Source organism: Anas platyrhynchos, chromosome 2 (genome assembly GCF_047663525.1).
Source record: "Anas platyrhynchos isolate ZD024472 breed Pekin duck chromosome 2, IASCAAS_PekinDuck_T2T, whole genome shotgun sequence".
Classification (NCBI taxonomy): domain Eukaryota; kingdom Metazoa; phylum Chordata; class Aves; order Anseriformes; family Anatidae; genus Anas; species Anas platyrhynchos.
Window position 1 is genome coordinate 67,781,074 of NC_092588.1, and position 17,304 is coordinate 67,798,377.

General features: G+C 39.5%; 1 protein-coding gene across 6 annotated transcripts in view; it reads right to left on the reverse strand.

Moving 5' to 3' along the window:
• LOC101789676 (poly(rC)-binding protein 3) overlaps positions 1–17,304 on the reverse strand; it is a 513,140-nt gene that overhangs the window by 301,206 nt on the left and 194,630 nt on the right. For 3 of the 6 annotated variants that reach the window (XM_038173814.2, XM_038173806.2, XM_038173807.2), the window contains one exon: positions 16,836–16,892. The exons of the other annotated variants lie outside the window; for them this stretch is intronic. The gene's annotated coding sequence lies outside the window, so the exon portion shown is untranslated. The remainder of the gene's footprint in view (positions 1–16,835; positions 16,893–17,304) is intronic. 6 annotated transcript variants of the gene reach the window in all.

The window sequence follows — 17,304 nt, forward strand, 5'->3', positions numbered from 1 at the left end:
AATGTACTGATATTCCAGTAGGAGCAATCAGAAGGAAAACAAATTATAGTAGGACACTACTAGTATTTCTGAGCTTGTACAAATCCTCTTCTGTATGCTACATAACAAACACAGTGAAGTACTTGTAGACCTAAGAAGCATTCCATCTCCAATTTCAAAGATCAGAGGAGTTTTGCTAAATCACGTTGTACTTTCTGACAGATAAAATTCTAAGGCAGAGAATGATGCTACTCAGTTTTCTTGGGGGGAGGGAGGGGAAGCAATAGCTTCTAGAATTTGACTTAAAAAAAAAAAAGTATCTAAAAAATGCCTTTGCTTTAAATTATGACCAAATACTTACAATAAATGCAGATCATACTATTTAGCAATTATTAAAAAATGTTGACATTTCTACTAGTTCCTTACAGCTCTTAAGTTGCTAATGGACCGTGAAATTCAGCCACAGACCCTGATTAGTGGAGAAACAATCCTTGTTCTGAAAAGACCCTCTGCAGGCTGTGTCTGTATGTGGGACAGTCCTGCTTTTAAAAATTGAGACTGCCAAGTTATGCCCATGCAGTTTTCACCCTCCTTTGACTTACTTTCTATTTATTATTGTTAATGTGCATTGCAGTGTTCCCTAGCAGTCAGATAATGCTGTGCTTTTGTCCTCTTCATATCACACAACAGACAAAAAAGGACAGTTTGAAATCTGCAGATAGTAGTCCTTGTAAAGGACTACTAAGGGAAACCATCTTGGGCTGAAAAACATAGCTGGGATCAGATGCCCATGCTTATTCCACACTGCATAAAATGCATAGAAGGCTATGTGAATAACTCATGTCCTCATGCAAGCTGTAACATTATCATACATACAAAGGAGGTGGCACCTAAAATTTAACTGCTTGAAATATAAGTTACAATTGACAAAACTAGCCTAAGATATTTAGAACTCATCTCTTTCCTGTAAAAAAATATAAAAGTCAATATTCTTCAAAATGTTGCAAGCATTTACATTTTTGGTAACATACATTTATAAGGACATTGCATATAGTATCACCCAGCAATTCGGCTTTAGTTAACAGACTTAAATGTATCAGGTGTTGGAAGTATCAAAAACCTGGATGGAAGGAGGCACTGCTTTGAACACACATCAGTTCTGAAGCTTGTCTGGGGCATTCCTCCTTCCAAATATGTTGCAGATTCCGATCCAAAATGTTTTCAAATGAAATATATATATATATATATATATAAAACAATAATCGTTCTTTGCTTGCCATATGGGGAAATATTTGCAATTTTTTTTTCAGCAGAAAAGATTTTATGGAACAGCACCTCCCTGGCTGCTGGGATGTGATGAGTATTCTGCTTGCCTTTCTGTCTTCTGCTGCAGTTATTCCACTTGGCATAGACCACTAAATACTCTTTTTTCCACCCACAGCCATAAGCTCAAATTTGAGTAGAATCACCACAATCATAAATTCACTGTTTTATTCCTTTTCTTTCTTAAAAACAAAAACATATTTTATTTTTTTTTTTTTTACCAGTGCAAAACAAAAATGCTGGAGCCACCTCCAGCTTCCAACTCTAACACCATCCAACAATTTCCCAAGTCAGGAATCAGCAACAGGCCAACAAACCAAATACAGATACCTAGAGAAATATTTTGCCTTCTGATGCACCATGCAGAAGAACACAGTGCCAAAGAGATCAGGTATGATCAGATGAAATGGAAGATACAGAAAACCCAGCATCCTCCACCCTGAAAATAGTCAGTACAAGGAAGAAAGTATAGATTAGTTCCAGACAGGAACGCAAGCAAGGAGACCCTGGTTACCAGTGGAGCACTTTGTGTACCTCTCCAGCAAATTCCACTAGATCTCAGTAACTGTAACAGAGCCCCATGGTCTGCTACAGCATCATCTTTCTGTAAAAGCCATCAATTCAGACTTACACCCTACTGCAATGTTGACCCACACCACATAAACATTTCACGTATTTGCTGCTCCCATTTCCCGACAGGCTATACACTGGGAATGCCCACCATGAGGAGCATCCTATTTCAAAACTGGGCACCAATGACTCAGCAATGCTGTAGGTGGCTTGTTGGCACAGCATCCCCATCAAGTCTGATGTGGGTCTGCATACACTCAAAAACAAAGAGTACCTTCTCTACATTTTGTCTCATATAGTGTACTTCATCAGTCACTAGCAAAGAATGGCTAAATTGCAAAAGATGGAAGGCAGCTGTATTGTGTTTATGTGCCAAGGTTTTGGCGGCAGAGGGCTGCAGGGGTGGACTCTGTGAGAAGAACCCAGCAGCTGCCCCATGTTAGTTAAGGGCCAGCTCTAGACGGCTCCATTGGGACCTGCCGCTGGCCAGAGCCAAGCCAATAAGTGATGGTGTTTGCGCCTCTGTGAGAGTATATTTAAGAAAGGCGGGAAAAAAACCTTCTGTGCAACAGCAGCTGGGAGAGAGGAGTGAGAAGCAGCCCTGCAGCCCCCCAGGTGAGTGCAGCAGGAGGGCAGGAGGTGCTCCAGGCAGGCAGCAGCAGTTCCCCTGCAGGCTGTGCAGGGAGAGGCCCCCGGTGGAGCAGGCTGTCCCCCTGCAGCCCATGGGTCCCCCATGGAGCAGATCTCCACGCTGCAGCCCCCCCGTGGGTGGAGGAGCCCCCGGTGGAGCAGGTGGATGTGGCCTGGAGGAGGCTGCGGCCCATGGAGAGCCCCCGCAGGAGCAGGCCCCGGGCCGCAGCTGCAGCCCCCCCGTGGAGAGGAGCCCCCGCAGGAGCAGGGGGTCTGGGGGGAGCTGTCGCCCAGCCGTGGGGGACCCGTGCTGGAGAAGTTTGCTCCTGGGGGGTGGACCCCATGGCATGGAGCTGTGTGGGAGCAGTTCTTGAAGAGCTGCTGCCTGTGGGCAGCCCCCACAGCCTCAGTTTGGGAAGGACGGCATCCCATGGGAAGGACCCTGTGTGGAGCAGGAGCAGGGAGTGACCGTGAGGGAGCAGAGGAGACAAACGTCAGGGACTGACCACAGACCGCATTCCCTGTTCCCTTGTGCCGCGCAAGGGGAGGAGATGGAAAAGGGTGGATGGAGGGAAGGTGTTTGTAGTTTGAGTTTCTCACTGCTCTAGTTTGTTAATAATAGGTAATACATTACATTAATCACACTATGCTGAGTCTGTTTTGCCCATGATGACAATTGTTGAATGATCTCCCTGTTCTTATCTCAACCCTTGAGCCCTTTGCACTGTATTTTCTCTCCCTTTCCCTTTGAGGAGGGGGAGTGAGAGAACAGTCATGATGGAGCTCAGCTGCCCAGCTAAGTAAAACTACCACAACAGACAAATTAAAAAAAAAATTTTTTTTTTCTTTCCCAACTACTTTGAGACTTACAGACCCTTAGATTTTTCTCAGTGGAAACATCGATGTAAATTAAATCCTAAAGAAAGTAAGCATACTTTTCTCAGTTATGAGCTGCAAAGTCTTCAGTAGTAGCTCATGGATTTTCATGCATGTGTAAACTGTACACTAAAAAACAGTACAAGAGAATTAGGAAGCTTTTTAAGTCTTGTCACATACATTCTGGCTCTTACTAATACTAAGCATACCATAGTTATACCATCAATTAAATCATATATAATGATATTATACATATAAATTCTTAATCCAAGAGCTGCTAAATAGAATACAATTTTAGTAACCTCAGTCTGCAACTAGAAACCATCATCTTGCTACTTTCGCACATAGAATTATAATTTTTAAAAATCCTACTCTCTTACACTGAAAACTCCCTTCAGAAAAACTATTTTTCAAAGGGTTGTGTCAGACATGGGATTCCTTCAGTTCAACATAAAAAACAGTCAGTGAGCAGGTTCCAAGCAGACATGACTTCTACCTTGAACACAATTTCTCTTTCAGTGCCGATTTCCATTTTAAGAAGGGAAAAGGCATCCTCTAGGGATTGCTGTGTATCCAAATAAAAGATGGAATTAGAAATTAGTCTTGTAAAATGCTGTTGTTTCTCGCTGACAGGCAAAACAGCACTTGCAGTCTTGTCCAACCTGCATGTGAATGATTTCTACTGTATGCCATACAATCTGACCACGTTTGTCAAAACTCTTGGTACCTGTGTAATTAAAGGGTAAAACAAGGATAACTAAGGTGATGTCAGAGAATATCAGGACCAAGATTGGCTGGCCAATAACTAGTTTTGCTTAGCCAACAGAAAATAACTCCTAGCCTGATGCACACTTTCTGTGCATTTCTTATTTAAAAAAAAATAATCATGAAATATATACAGACACTATATTTTTAACAAACTGACTAAATCAAATATTTAAGCATTGCAAACAATACTTGAAAGAAATTTTTATTTTAGACACCTATATGCAAATGATGTATGTAAGATATATGCAACACCATGATGAAAATTTCTGGTTTGTTCCCTGTTTCTTGCTTATCACTGCCTAATTTTAACTGTTGCAGATCTTAAGGAAAGGTTTTCAGGGAGCTATATATAGCATTGCTCCAAGACCTACCATCTAAATGCTAATAGCTAATTTCAGGACCATCAATTCTATATATATACTGTAGGTTGTCTCCAAACATGAATTACTTACATTGTTTGAATATGGAGCTTCATCTACTATTGAAATGAAAAATTGCTATGTAACAAATTTATGTAACAAACATATGTAACAGACCATATGGCTCCAACCCCCCTGCCATGGGCAAGGATGTAACCCACCAGATTAGGTTGCCCAGGGCCTTGTCCAACCTGGTCTTCAATGCTTCCAGTGATGGGGCATCCACAGGTTCTCTGGGCAACCTGTTCCTCACCACCTTCTGAGTTGAGATTTTCCTCCTAACCTCTAATCTAAATCTCTCCCTTGTTTTAGTTTAAAACCATTCCCCCTTGTCCTGTCATTATCTGACTGATCAAAAAGTTGCTCTCCATCTTTTTCATAAGTCCCCTTGAAGTACTGAAAAACTGCAATGAGGTCACACCAGAGTCTTCTCCAGGCTGAATGTCCTCAGATGGTTTTGTAACCAAATAGGAACCAAACAGGAAAAAAAAATTTTTTGAACTTTTTTTTTTTTTAATTTAAAGTAAATTTAATTCTATTGTATTTATTTCCACATAGGTAAATATACAGAAAGTAAAAATATTATAGTTTTTAATGCTTGTGACAGTATATTGAATTAACATAATATCGTACCCTTATTTTACTAAGAATCATGTACTTATAAGTGAATGCACAATTATGTGCTTTATGGATTAAGAAGGATATTAAATAGTTGGCTCTTGGATACTCTTCTACAAGTTATCCTGAAACCTGGCATTTATTTTTTTTTCTGTCATTACATGGTTGCACATATGACAGAACATCTTCAGAGGTTGCTTTGATTTCAGTACTAAAGACTGATCTCTTTTTATGCACAAGTACTACATGACTTTATGTATGACTATTTTAAGGGGGTGAAACAAAAATACACACAAAAAAATAAACAAAATTGAAGTTTAATAATTCAAAACTTTTAGAAGGTATATCACTCTTCACCCATTTTTTTTTTTTTCAGATCATGTTTCCAAATGAAGTCCTAGCTGGCATAAAGAAAGCAAAAACCTAAATACATGGTCCACTCCTGCGTAAGTTAAAACATATAGTAAAATCATCTGTAAGCACAAGGAGATGATGTCATCTCAGTCTGAACCTAACCCCATGAGCACTATGTAATAGAGCAGGAAAAAATAATTTATGTAATCAATGCATGATTGTCAGCTTGCAGAAGGGTCCCCATTGATTTTGCCATTTGATCTTCTATGAACAATTTCAAAGAAATCCCAAAATTAATCCATCAAGCAAATGCCAGGAAAGGATCAAGCTAAAACATTGCCTAATATTCAGGGTAAACACAGGAATGGCATGGATGCTCAGGTCACAGCATGCGATTGCACTGGAAACCGTGAAAACTCTCAGTAATGTCTTTCTACAAGTAAAACCAAAAGCCAGAAACCAGTACATTTTGGCCAGATAAACACTTGGGCTTACAGTCCAGATCTGCACACACATCTAAACACTTTACTGTTATTTAACATTCTCAACATGAGGTTGGCTTATGAATACTTTTGTTGGAAGAGGGTCTCAGTGCTTCCAGCTTCCAACACCTACTGCTGGCCCACAGCTCCTGCACAGCTGGGTATTTTCATTCTATTTAGCAAAGACACTACAGCTAATTGAAAGCAATGGAGTCTTTTGGAAGGCAAAGAAAGGGGATATTAAACCTTTCCATCTCCTCAAACCAAAATGCTCAGATTCAGTCTCTGCTAGCAATTTTAAAGTAAACAAAGCCACTCTGACAGCAAAATGCATGACAAATCCAGCAAAGAATAATGTTTCCAGTAAAGGCAGTTTACATTTAACTACAGTTAAGCCCCAATACAATCCCTCTTCAGACAGGCAACTACCATTTTCGATAATGCCTCTCATTCCCAGCTGTGGGGATTTTGCAATTCATCTCCTGATGGCTTTCACTCTCAGAGGTGAGGGACCTGGATTAATTCATTTCACTAAGCACTAAATAAGAAAGTAAGTAAGTAAATAAATAAAATGCAGCTCCTCTCCCTCCTTGACTGTGCCAACCTTAGGTGAATGGTACAAGTAATTAGCCCTGACCTGTGCTTCCAGCGCTGTCCTTACCCAGAAAAGTTGGAGAATTTATTAAGGAAATCACATACCTGCTTTCAATTACTCCATTGTATTGAGCTATACTTCCCCCCCCCCCCTCCTGGAAAAGAAACTTATCAGTGCATTCAGCTTCCTCCAAATTTGCACACTAGCATAGCCAGTCACTTGAAAAGAAGGTTCATCAGAACTACTGCTCTGGTCCCACCCCAGGCAGTGAAGGAGTGGTGCTAGTGGGAGTGGAAGGACCTAGCTTGTACTCAAACGCTCGGTCATCTGGAGAGGAGCCTGCATCCCTGAAAGCTTGCTTGTTTAGTTTTGTTGTTGTTGTTCTCCTCCAACTGTGGTAATCTAAGGTGCAATCTCTCCCAACCTTGCACATATTTTAGGTGAACACTATTAAAACACCATAAGTAAGTCCAACACCACTGGTGATACCTACCAAGAGAAAGATTATTAAAAATGTCAGAGGCTGGACATTTTACAAAAATAAAATAAAATAAAATAAATATTTATTTCTAACTGCTGATTCATGACCTTGTAGTATGATGTCAGAAAAGAAAGCTATAACACTGAAAGTTCAATAGGATGGTGAACCGAAACTACTCGTGATTTAAAAAAAAAAAAAAAAAAAAGCTGCATTCTTGTGCTTTATTTGAGAAGGATATTCCCAAAAATATATAAAAAATAAATAAAATAACTTCAAGCTCTTGTTTTATAAGTACAGGAAGCTTTTTTTGAAAGGAAGAAGCTCATTAATGCACTGATGACAATCTTAAATATTGTAAGATTCAAAAGAAATGTATGAACCAATTTTCCATCTTGGAAACTCTTTTTTTTTCATACATGAGAAAATGTCTTCACAAAAAAAGGGTCCTAGGGTGTTTAAGACTCCACTCATAAAACATGTCGTTAAAGGAAAAAAAAATCTAAAAGAGCATATTTTGTACATCACAAAATGTTTCTTTTTTGTTGATTTGTCAATGTTCCATAATATTGAACTAAAACAACGTCTTCAACAATGTGAAAAGTGGGAGAGAAAAAAAATCTCTCTTGAACAAGATCTGATGTGACTTTGCAGTCATGTTTATTCTCTAAAGAAATGTTTTTTGTTTTTTTTTCATGAGAAAGTAAACTTTTGTTGGGGATGAAACACCGCAGAACAGTAGTAAATGTTTAACCAGGGAGTCTTACAAAAGCTTTTCCAGTTTCTCACTGATCCAGTACCCTCTTTATCTGAACATCTTGTCTGTGCATTTTACAGATTTCCTAGCTGCTATAATTCTTCCAGACTGATAGCTCCCAGCAGCGCTGGGTAGCAGCAGGGCCTCATTGTACCAGCCACAATACAAAGCACAATGGCAGGCGTTTTATCTGCCCCAAATTGCTTATAATCCAGCGGCCGTGATGCACAGCTCACTGCTTATAGCACAATCACAGCTGGGAAACAGGACGTTGTTTCGTAACGTTGCTACCATCTCACACAAAGAGTTAAAGGCCTGTTTGTCAATCCAGAGCAAAAAGGTTTCCTTTTGAAAGCAATCAAGCATTTGAAATCTCTCTAGCCACTGACTATTCAGGAAACCAAAATATTATCCAGGACACAGCCTCCACTTTTACCAAAGAAGCAACATGCTTCACAGTCCTCTGGCATCGGAGTCATTTTAGGTACAGTTATGTCATTTGGCAAAAGCAGCTGAGGCTTTTCCCTCCCTGGGCAGTATTTTTGCTCCCAGACTGCAAATGATCGTAATTTCATAAGCATCAGTGTAGAAGGGAGTATGGGGGGAGGCGGGCAGGGGGAATAAATCATGTTGGCTGTTTTCTGTAAGTAAGAAACTGCAAACTGACTACAGAAGTTGCTTGTTGAATACCAGGAATAAATCTCCTGGTTTTGTTTCCACCTTCCATTTTAAAATCAGACTTTTTACATACACGCTCGCCTGCAAGGCTGGGACCTCTTAGTGATCTTTAGTCTGAATGAGCTGGGAACTGCAGTCTCTGACACACTACGGCTTAACCACAGGGTTGCTAATTTTGTCTTTTAGGCATAACTAATAATGGTTTTTAAATGAAGCTGATGCAGAAGCACTGCTGTTTCTGTCCATACCTCACACACACAGAAGATTTTCGCTTCTTCAGAGCTAATTCAGCATTTACCCAAATTATGTAAATGAGACTGTCTAACAAGAAAGAAGAAAAACTTAAAGCATCTGCTTTAGAGGAAACTTCTGTTCTGCTGACAGTGGATCTCTTTCAAAATGTTTGTCTCCCAGCACTCAACCCTGACCCTCCATCCCCTGGCTAAAGATGGAGTTTGGACAAATCTTTCTCTTCAAGCAGTAATAAAAGGATTAAAAAAAGTTATCATACAAAAACCTGGTACATGAAGAATGGCTACTACTTAACACCTGCTTAACTATTACATCCAGGCTATGTCTTTTCTAAAGGCAGTTTTGATTTTTCTCCAAGAGCATTTCGGGATGGATGCACTATCTGAAACCAGGTGACGATGTCTCTGCAGCCCAAGGTATTTCATTTCAGCTTTCATGATTAACAAGCACACTGAAAGCACTGTGAAGGTATTGGAAGAGCAGTGGGTTTGTCAGGTGCTCTTGCTCTCTTACATGTACGTTTGTGGCAGAGGTAATGGAAGGCCAACACTAATTATGCTGATATTGTGCAAATTAGAAAGCCACAGGTAGAAAGCTTTGGGGGAAAATAGTATAAATATGCCACATGGAAACATGAGGTACAGTCACAAGCTACATTTTCTTTTATTTCTTGCAGCAAGTTTCATGAATGAGAGAGAAAGCCTCCAGGGTACAGGTTTGCTAAATGCACCTCGTTGAGGATGAAGCCAGCTTTGCTCTTTCTTCATAGTTGACTTTCAACTGCCAGACTTTGATGGCAGAATTCATCAAGCTTCTGTCTGCTTTCAGAAGAAACACCCCTTATAATATTACTCTTTGGCCATTATTATCATTTCTAACTGTTTCAAAAAACACAGAGAGCAATTCAGGCGCTATGCTTTGTCAGAGGCGGGGCTGTGTAGGGTGGGTGAGGAAAACACAAGACCATCCCATTAAGCCTGACCTCCACACATGCAGCAGCACTGACCTGGACACGGATACTGCCGTGGGCACTAGCACTCTCTGGGGTAGCTGCTGATCTTTTGAACTCCAGCTTGGAAACAAATTCCTAAGGTGACCTGAAAGCCTAAGGGTCTGCACAGCTCTAGCACATGTACAGTCTACATGATACAGGATATGTCCTGATGGAGAGACAGTATTAGGTAACCAGTATTAAAGGAAAAGCAGCACTGAAGGGAAGGGCGGAGGATGAGTAAGGAGGAGGAGAAGGAAGGAAAGAGAAGAAATCCCCAAAGGAGAGACCCGGGAGATGAATTAGCAGAGGAGAGAGTCAGTGGATTCGTTTTTGCTTGTCTGCCCAGACCTTGGTAAAGCTTGTAGGCTCAGTTTACTATATTTAGAAATGGATGTCTCCCTGCAGGTTTAGTCAGTGATTTGATCTTGCTGCAGGAAGAGAAATGGAGAGGACAGAACATCCTCCCGCTCAGCCAGCACTGAAATTATATTTTAGATACATATAAGCCAAAATAAAAGACTCACACAGTTTTGAAGCTGGATGTGGAATTAAATATACTTACATAATTTCAACATTAACGGTTGGGCATGAAAAAGCAATCATTCCTATTTCCTGATCAAATCTAGTCTCTGAAATCTAATGTAGTTTCCCAGAAAAAGCTGGCAGGTAGGCTGGATTTCACTCTGAGATACCACTATTCTCCTTCCCTTCACACCCCACCATGTCTTTACAACAGAAACAAACCAAAACTGTTTGCAAATTACCAATAAAACAAACATCTTGCTTTTTAGTAACAGGGTTTAGTGGTAGACCTGTCAGTGATAGGTTAAAGGTTGGACTAGAAGGTCTTAGAGATCTTTTCCAACCTGAATGGTTCTATAATTCTATGAAAGCATAAATCCCCACTGATTTTTAATTCAAACAAACAAAAACAATAAATGTGTTTCTGACGCAAAACCCACTCCATTATTTGGCTGTGCCTTCTTTATGCCAGCTGAGCAAGGGAAAATTGGGGTTAAATTAAGAGATGCTCTCAGCTACTTGATATCAATTCAATGGTAAAGCACAGCTGGAAGAGACAGCTGCCTATTAAAGCCACAAGGAAAATAGATGTATTCTGAGGGAGAGGGGAGGGGTTCCTGCTTGACAACATTAAATTCAAGTGGTCTGCAGGGAACTTTCACTTTGAGAGCACTGAACAGCAAAGGCTGTCCAGAATGGATACAAATACATTGTCAAGCTGCTGTGACAGACCCATTATGGGTGAGCAGCTTAGCAAAATGAACTTGATCTAAACTGTCTCACAATATAAATGCCACAAGTGCAGAAGGGCTTGAGCATCTGACTGTGCCAACCTTTGCTGAGGTCAGCAGGAGAATGCTGGCAGCAAAGAAAAGTGGCAGGTCAAGGAAAGCCTTGCCCACAAAGCTACCACCCAAGGAAAGACCCTTTGTTATGTGCCAGTGCTGACCCACTGCAAGACTACACTTTTTCCAACAGACGTGCTCTCACAGTTGCTCTCTTCTTGTCCAACTACAGAAAGAAAATTTAAATGCAGTTACAGAAAATAAGCAACACATCTGTTTGCATATGCAGGTTTCCCAAGTTACATCAAAACCTTACAGCACATGACAATTTTTATTATCACAAACTAATGAAAGATCAGGAAAAGGATGAAGACTTAGTGTTGGTAGTGACTTGAAACTTGTTAAGTTCCATTTCCACAGAGGTGTTAGCAGTAATGCTTGTGAACTCATACTTAGCAGTATGCATGTGATATGCATGGGTAAATGAAGGCTAAAGCCTCATTTTTTATTTTTTATATTTTTAGTTCTCTAACAGAATATCTAACACAAAAATAAGTTTTACAATAACAGTTAAAGACATGTTGCAACTTTTATTCACAGTTATGAGATTATTCAGGAAAAAGTGTTTCAGCATATGCTTATGTCCCTTTAAAGTCTCAAGAATGTGCTTTAGTGATCTCTGCATCCATGGCATCAGTAACTCAACAGCAAAATTCAAGGGATCTTCAGAATAACCATAGGTGGCAGGATAGGGACTGAGAAAAGGTGAAGTATATTATTGCAGCTCTTCAGGAGGGCTTTTCTCATACTGTGATGCATTTATTAGAAAATACAGAGTCATTTGCAAGATATCCTATTATTTATTTCCTTTAAAGCAAAAAGCTTTATCCCTCTTTTCAGATCTATCCATTTATTGCAAAGGAACTGTCAGAACAGACACCAAAATTTCAGAGATGTCTTGGTAACTCAGCACAAGACCAGCATTGCTGTACGTGTAGATCCAAGTGTAGAGACATGGGAAAAGCACATCAGATCAAAGGCTCAACCAAATATGCCCTGTTAGCCAAAAGGAGAAACTGAAGTGCAGTAGGTGCACTCATCATAAAACTACAGACTACTAGTTTATTAAGATTAAACCTTGGCCTTACTCCACATTACATGTTTGATGCCACAGGATAGGAAGAATAACAGGGATTCCCTCCTAGGTGAGGGCCAGCTAGACCCACACACTGCTCCACTGATTCCACTACTAAGAAATCAGGCAAAAGCAAAGTTTCATGCACAAACCAGGTCACACAAACATCACTTCTCTTTCCTCTCTCTTTCTGTTTTCATCTCTCCCTCTTTTTCAATGCTAGATCACCACTGATCCATTTATGAGTGAAGCCTTACTACAGAAACACTGTTTTTAACCTCCACCCAATAAACAGACAGCTGACTCTATGTCTGCTAACCCAAGCCAAGCTCCAACAGTGAGTTTCATCCCACCACAATGTGGCCAGTGTTTCACGGCTTGTTCATGGGATGAGGATTCCTCAGTCGTGTCTAGGAGCTGGTCAATATTTATCATACAGACTAAACACTTTCTCACACAGTCACCCAAAGAGCTCTAAAGCCACCTGGGTAATTCAGCAATCATCTCCTCTGCTCCCCTCCCTCACCGTCCTGACACATTTTTTAGAGCAAGATACACAGTGTGTAATACAATACAGATTTTATCATCTATACACCTCAGTATTTGCAGGAGTGAACATCTTAGTACAAGTTCTAGCTTTGGAGGGTTTTTGAAAAAGAGCATTTGCTTCTTTTATACAGGCCAAGCCTTCACTGGTGGTGGTTGTTGCTGTTGTTGGGTTTAAAATCAGAACTAGCTATAGCTGTCATGAACTCTGGTTACATATCCAATCCAATAGACTGAAAATTTTGCACATAAGTCTCAAAGGACTGCATTAGATTACCAGTAAATATTTGATGAAAGTACATGCTCTCCAATTTTTCAGTGTGTGTCCATATTAAAGGAAAAGAGATATCAGCTTCTGGAAACATTCTCTAAACTAAGTTAACATCATCAAGCCATGACCTTATCAGATAGGATAAAGAAAGAGCCATTAACATAAGCTGCTAGGCTTAGAAAAAAGAAAATAATGAGGCATCAGGCAGAATGGTGTTAACTAAAAATCAAATTAATAATAATAATAATAATAAATAAATTAATACAACAGCCTCTAGTATTTTCTGTGCATATAATATCAGGTTGTTAATTTTACTGACATCTTTCTGAACCTATGCATATTACAGTGTCCCCTACCAGAAACAACGCTGGCAGAACTGAAATAGGCTCATTTTCAGGAGCTCTGTCTCCACTAAAATTTTATTGGAGTTTTCCTCAATTCCCAGTTCATCTCTGTGAGGAACAGTACTCAGTGTGCTGAACTGTAAATAGAGTTATTAGTGTAATAAATCGTTCTAATAATCAATTTAAAAGCAAAACAATGCAGGAAAGAAATAACTGGAGGAGTGCCATTAAGAATAAAACCTGGCTATTTCTAAATCTTTTCACATGTTCAATTATACAGGTTAGCACATGCTAAGCATGTTAAAGACATTGTGTTAAAAAAAATAAAAAAGAATCGCCACGGTTCAGCAGGATATGCTCTATGGCAACCTCCTTTTTAATGAAAACCTGTAAAGTAGATGAAGATCATCTTGTGATGACTAACTCTTAAACTTGGACTGGCTCTGACTTCTTTTATACGTAGCGTGTGTTAACTGTACAATTTACCTTATTCAGCACCTCTCACTTGCTTGAACTCTACATGGAAGATGTTCCTCCATTTTTTAAACATATCAGCTATTGGCATTATTTCTTAAAAGATAAACAAATTTTCACAATTTCCTCTGGCAAATTAGATTCCCTTTTGCCATCCTTAGAGAACCTGACTGAACCTGGCCTCTACATCTATGATTTCTTATCTGTTTCCTCGACAAGCTACATAAATGGTAATTAAGGCAGGATGAATCAAGGAAAGCTACTATCACAACAGGTAATGAAACAGGAACAAGAGCAACCCAGTGAAACGAGCCAGGGATAACAAAGGACATTTTAAATAATATTTCTTCACCTTCCCATCCCCAGCAGCTTCTCACTGTAGTTCCTTCTCCATAACCTCTGCCTCTGGGCTCTCACTTCAGGATTCATCCTCTCACTCTTAGCTCTGTATTTTCAGCTTCCAGGAATTTCTTTCCCTGAGCCAGCTGCCCATACCTGCCTTCTGCTTTCAACAAAGTGCTCTTCTTGCAACAATGAAAGTCTCTCCATCCCTCTCCCCAATAATGAGTTCTCTACACATCAGATCCACTGGCTGACATCTATTTTCCTGATTCTTTTTTTTTTTTTTTTAGGACATTAATAATGGTACTTGAAAAAAATTTAAGTTCCATGATCTGACAGTATTGCATGTGTCATAGAACTGTTATTCTATCACCCGTCTGAGTTTCAGCCTGCTGCAAAATTTGTGTGCCATTTCCTCAGGATCAGACCTGATGGGCCAAATCAGGCTTTGTATAAAAGAAGGCTGTCCTGAGATGTTGTGGAGTCTCCATCCCTGGAGATTTTCAAAAGCTGCCAGGACATGGTCTTAGACAGCCTGCTCCGGGTGTCCCTGCTGGAGGAAGGGGTTGGACCAGATGACCTCCAGAGGTCCCTGCCAACCTCAGCCGTTCTGTGAGTCTGCATTAAAAGCATTGGATACTTGCTTCTGACATGGTGAGGGAAAAATTGACCATGTAATTTTAGCCTCTTTTATGGAAGGATCTATTTATAAAATGCCTACATCTTTATGACACGAGGAGATACCTACACAGACACAAAGAGGAAAACCTCTCTGAAAAGATGAGCTCTAGTAGTGTCATCTGTTGAGACGAATCCTTCCATTTCTGCAAGGAAGAAAAGATCTACATATTTCTGCAGGACTATTTCCTTCCTCTGCTTCCCATAAGAAAGTAAGAATTTATTTATGCGATCCATAATAAAAACAACACAGCAATGGAAAACCATATCCATTTGACCCACCCAGTGTTACCAATCACTGTCACACAACACTCACATTTCTCTCATCTAATCCTGCAATAGGAGCACATCTCTCAGTCATGGAATTCATGGTCAGACCACATTAAGTGCTTGGCTCTATAATTTATTGCAAGGTGTATTACACACATACAGAGCTATATTTTATAAAGCAAAAGGTTTATTTTGGCTAGGAAGGGATGAGTGTCAGAACTAGAAATCAAAACATACAGACATTTTAGAAGCTACTCAAGCTGTGTGCTCTATGGAATAGACGGCCAGCTGTTCTGGTGCTAAGTATACTATTATATATTTTACATTCCCTATTGTTAAATTTACTGACATTTGTTCATCATCCCAATGATGGACCAGTGCTGGCAGTTTGCCTTTGATGGTCTGTACCAAATTGCCTGAAAGATGCAGCTTAAAACAAAACAAAAAACAACAACAACTACAATATATTTGGTGTCTTGCAGAGAAGCAATTGAAGTAAAATAGTCCGAATGAAACTGTCTCCTACACAGTTTAATAAAGCAAATGCTCTGAAGTATCAACAAGTTCTAGAATCTTACCATCGTGTTCATACTAGTAGAGAAAGAATTCTCTACTTTCAGTTTTAAATCCTAAGCATAAAAACAAAAACAAACAAACAAAAACAGACAACAACTTGTACTGTAAATAGAATTAACAAAATCCTACCAATATGTATTTTTTCTAGATTACTTCAAAAAAGTTCATCTGCAACTTGAAAAATTACATCATTAGGCAGTATCCCACACTGGATTTCAGAGGTGACAAACAGTTATTTGTCATTTCCATATTTTTTCAGATTTCCCAGAAATTTCTACTGCAAGCTTTAGTTCAACTTTGTTTGTCAGATCAACTCCATCCAATTAAATACACTTGTCTACACGCACCTGCCTGAGTCAGACAAGAACTACATAACTGCTTCTGACTGCCACAACCTATCCACTAATCACTTCCTCACTCAAGATGAGGTCACATCCTTTCAAATTTTTCTCTACTCTCTCTGGAGCTGGATCAGCCTCACATACTCCAGCCTAAATGAGACCTCTGCTTGGTCATGGCACTGATTCATGACTGTAAGACCAAACTGGCCTGTAGCTTTATGCCCTAAGTATTAAACAACTGCCATGGACAATAAAGTTCAATGAACAGCACCATAAAAAACTCTACCCTTACTTTAGTCTGTCATTTATGAGGTAGCTACATGCTTGGATACCTTCCTTACAACACTGCTCATATGATTAAATAGATGAGGAGAACAGAGAAGAGAAAGAGTGCCACTAAGTAATTTAGCATCACTATTGCTACATCCAAACAGTTATCTTTCTATGAGCATGTGCTCTATGTACCAGTTATAATGGATTTTCTGAGCTGTCTCCAGATAAGACCAAAAATCCTTTTTCACACTAAAATATCTTACCAACTTACGCAGCAATCAGGCATACTGAAGCTACGTTTTGTGTTCACTTGTCTCCTGACACATATCGCTTCTGAAATAAAAGCTCATTAATAATAATATAAACCCTGTTTTTGAAGTGTCATTTGGGAGACTGCAAAAGAAGTCAGATTTTCATTTCTCTTCCACCAGCACAGATGCAAAATAAGTAGGATAATACATCTACTTTGCACTTAACAAGACATGCCAAAATAGCTTTAGCTTACCTATCACATCAGATCTCCATGAGCCAAAATTCCACCTCAATCTGAAGAAATCGTGACCTGTTGGATATGAAGCAATCCATTTTCACCAATGATAAAAACTTGTCCTCCTCTACAACAGGCTAGAAAGCCATAGACTTTTGTCAGGAAGAAGAAAAAGCATTTTGTCACCACAAAGAACTTAGCATCACAAAATTTTCATTTTGCTTTCTATTACGATTCAAATGTTAACAGATATCTTAGATTTCCCAATCAGCAGCCTGTTTTAATTTTTCATAGAGACTTTCACTGAGATTTGTATCATTAGGATGATGGCATTTGGTTCTAAGAAGCGTCTCAGAAAAAATTAGTCCTGCCCAAAGTTTACTAATTAAAAAAAATATAATAAAAATTGTACACACAAATTCTTACAGTGCCGGCAGCACCCTTTGAACAAACCTGCAAAGCCCAGAAACCAAAATGTTTATTCCCT